The 3,677-nt window shown below is 48.8% G+C and overlaps 1 non-coding gene across 1 annotated transcript; it reads left to right on the top strand.

The window, feature by feature from the left end:
• Positions 1-418: 418 nt before the first annotated feature.
• Positions 419-492, top strand: TRNAL-AAG (transfer RNA leucine (anticodon AAG)). The gene has a single exon. It is a non-coding gene; the product is annotated as a tRNA-Leu (tRNA).
• Positions 493-3,677: the final 3,185 nt, after the last annotated feature.

The following is a 3,677-nucleotide window of genomic DNA, read 5'->3' as shown; positions in this document are numbered from 1 at the left end:
GAGTAAAAGCTTGGTATCCAAGCCAGACCCGACATGATGGAAAAAGGAAACTATTTCACTCATGAATATAGAGACAAAACTCTGGACAACAACATATTAGCAAACTGAATCTTCTAATGAATAGAAATGACAACACATCATGACCTGTGCAGTTTATCCCAGGAATGCAAAGTTGGTTTGACTTTGGAAAATAGATCAATGTAATTTACCACATTAGATAAGTCAAAGGACAGATGTTATATAATAATCTCAAGAGATGCAGAAAAAGAATGAGATAAATTTCAACTTCCATTCATGAAAAAAACTCTTAGAAACCTAGGGAGAGGGAGAAATTTTTCTTTAGCCTAGTAAGTAGCATCTTTTTAGAGCAAGCAATATAAAGCATGAGGAATGATTTAAAACTTTCCCTTTAGGGGGTGGCCAGTTAGCTCAGTTGGTTAGAGCGTGGTGCTAAGGACACCAAGGTTGCCGGTTCGATCCCTGCATGGGCCACTGTGAGCTGCGCCCTCCTTTAAAACTGGCATAAGACAAAGATGCCTGCTAACACCACTTCTAGTCAGTATTGTATTGGAGGTCCCAGACAGCACAGTAAGACAGAAAATAAGATAAAATAAAAATGTTAAAAGCTTAGAGGATATAAATATTGGAAAGAAAGAAAACATAATAACTACTTGCAAATGATGTGAGTGTTTCATGGACAACCTAAAGGAATTCGGGCATATAGCATTAGGATTTAGCAAGGTTGCTAGATACAAAATCAGCATAGAAAAATCCATACGTTTCTGTGTCCCAGGATGAACAATTAGGAAATGTAAATAATAAAAACAGTACTGTTTATAATAGTTGCCTCATCTATAAAATGTGAATGGTCTGTCTCACCATGTTTGTGTGGGGATCAAGGAGGTTAAGCAAGAAAAGTACTAGTAAGTACACAGTTACTAAGTCAGTACAGGTGATTTCCTCTTGCTGCTCGCCGGGGTACCGTGTTAGGCATCCTCTGGGGACCACACGGCAGGACTCAACTCACATCTTGGCCTCCAGAGCTGCAGGAAGCCAGGTATCACTCTCATCCAAATATCTATCATGTAAGGCTGAAAATGACCAGTGCCACAGGAGACAAGGCACCACGGAGCCAGAGGACGGATAGAGATGTTTTCCATCTGGAAACACTTTACTGGGGGCCTTGAAAGTAGGCAGAATATAGATACTCAGAGAGAAGAGATAGAAGGAGGGGCCATTGTGGACAGTGGCTGGAGGTGAGAACGGGAGGGTGTGAGGAGTTGGTGCTGGCCGCAGCCAATACCTGTGTCTCTCATGCTCTTTCCTCTGCTTGCTTCTGAGCTCAGCAGGGTCACCTATTCCATTCCCTGCTCCACCCGGCCCTGGTGGCTTCCCCAGAGCTGGTGGCCCTCTGGCTTCTGAGGTTTAGAGAGAGGCCTTCTGTCTAGGAGAGGAAATCTCAGCAAGGGGTTTACTGCAGGGACCCAGGGTGGCCGTGAGCCAGGCCTGAGTGCTGACCGGGACTTTGGAAGGAAGAGGGAAGGGGGCCTGGATGTTTGAACAGCTGGGGTGGATCAGGGGCTGCCATCCCCATTCTCCTCTTCCCTCCCCTGCTTCCGGGCTCAGGCTCAGCTGCCCTTTCCTACCTGGGGGTCTGCCAGTCGAACAGTCGGTTATTGGAGCTTTGTGGCTGGAGGGCATTTTCTGCTCTCAGACAGATTATTGAGGAAAAGCGTTCTGTGTTTTCCCCTAAGCGGGTTTATGAGGAGAATGTAAAGGCACACAGTAGAATTGTGCCATGGGGTTCCACAGAGACCTGGGCTGGAGACCGGCCCCTATCAAACAGTGATGTATAAATCATCAGGAGTGATTAATACAAAGGATAGCTTCTGAGCAAAGAATACAGGACATACTTTGTTTCCTCAAGGAAAAAGGCCAGGGAGGGTGGCGATCTGGCCTGGAGCTTTTTGGGAGCCCTTCATGAGGGCTTTCTCAGCCCCAAACTTCAGTCACACTTCCCAGAAAAGCCAGCCTGAATCCCTTGCATGGCTGAACAGCTTTTTATGAGCCATGTCTCCTGAATCTCGCCTCCACTTCCTGGCACATTTCTTCGTCCAGCCCCAGCTTCATCTTGCTCATCCTTCATGGGGTGAATCCTAAGTACCAGGCATCCCCAAGGATGGTCACTCTGCAGCCACCTGTCAGTGGCCATGGGCCCTGGGTTCTATACCGTGTGACAAGGCCTGGAGGGGCTGACCCCAAGAAGTTCTGTACAAAACCATCGCTCGGAGAATCCCCTGCAGGGACGAGAGTTACTTTGGGTTAGAGTTTTCAAATGACGTGACATGGGACTCTCAAGAAATTTCAGAGATGGTCTAGCAGATTCACTGGGACCCTCTTGACCCAGAACAGGCATCAAAGTGACTTAGGAAGTTCGTGACTGAGAGAGACTTGCACTCAGCCCCACCTGGGTGGGAAGGAGCACACGTGAAAGCTCAGATCCCAACAACCCTACTCATCAGCGTGTAATCTCGCTGAGCCTCAGTGTTTCCATCTATAAACGGGGGTCAGTGATTCCTTCCCACAGGGTTACTGTGAAGCTCAATGAGACATAAAGGGCTTATCACTGAACGTTTGAGAAAGTTACTTCCCTTCTGTCCCCTCCCCCGGCCCCAGCCACCACACAGTGTTGGAGGAGGGGTACTTTGGAAATCCCCATGCCTGAGAGCTTGGTTTCCCTGCCTTCCTGAGGATGGCATAGCTGACACCATTTTTCCAGGGGTTCCCAGATCCATAACAGTATGCTGCCCCTGGGGTGTGGGAAAGGGGTAGCTGCAGGGCGGAGGGCTGGTGAGAGGGGTGGATTCTGCTGACTTTGCCTTTCTCCTCCTCTGGATCAAAGTGGGAGGAGGCTCCAAAGGAAGGAAGCCAGCCTCCGTTTCTAGCCAGCCTTGCTTTTTCTTTTTACCAGAGGCTACAAGATCCGTGGGGCAGAAAACTGTCAGGAGGCTGTGAAATAGGAGAGGCAGCTAGCATGGGGATGGCATTCTCTGTTCAGGTCAAGTTTCTGGGTCCCCCCAAAGAAACTTAAAAACTGGGCTCTCTTCATTTTTTTTCTCCTCCCCTCCCCCACTCATTTCTCCTCCTTCCTTGCTGACTCAGGGGGTGCTCTCCTGGCCAGTGCCCTGGCCATATGCTTACCAGCTGGGAAGTTTGGGGGCCTCATTTTTCTTCCTGCAAAATGGGCATAACAACGGCAGCCATCTCCACGGGTGGTTTGGATTAAATGAGATGGTGCAGACATTTATTGTTTGCCACTGTGCCTGTGCTAGTGTTAGGTTTCAGGAGTGGACCAACGTGACTCAGACAGCAGGTCCCCAGCCCCTGTAAGAAGCTCAGAGGGAGAAGACAGACACACAACCCTTCTTCAGGCAAGGCAGACAATGTAATCTGTGTAAATGGTGCCTAAATAAAGTGTTGTGGGAACAGGGGAATGATTACCTCTTGCTGAAGGTGGTAGAGGTGGGGGCAATCTTTGAAGACCTGCTGGGGAAGGTATCCTTGGAGATGAGTGCTGCGAGTGGACAGGATTTCTCCGGTGGAGAAGAAGACTGGGGGATTCCAGGCTGGGGGAAGATGCGGGAACAAACCAATCAGCCTTGAAGTATGGGCTGTGT

Source organism: Rhinolophus ferrumequinum, chromosome 11, assembly GCF_004115265.2.
Source record: "Rhinolophus ferrumequinum isolate MPI-CBG mRhiFer1 chromosome 11, mRhiFer1_v1.p, whole genome shotgun sequence".
Classification (NCBI taxonomy): Eukaryota; Metazoa; Chordata; class Mammalia; order Chiroptera; family Rhinolophidae; genus Rhinolophus; species Rhinolophus ferrumequinum.
This window is presented reverse-complemented; position numbering and strand designations above follow the sequence as displayed.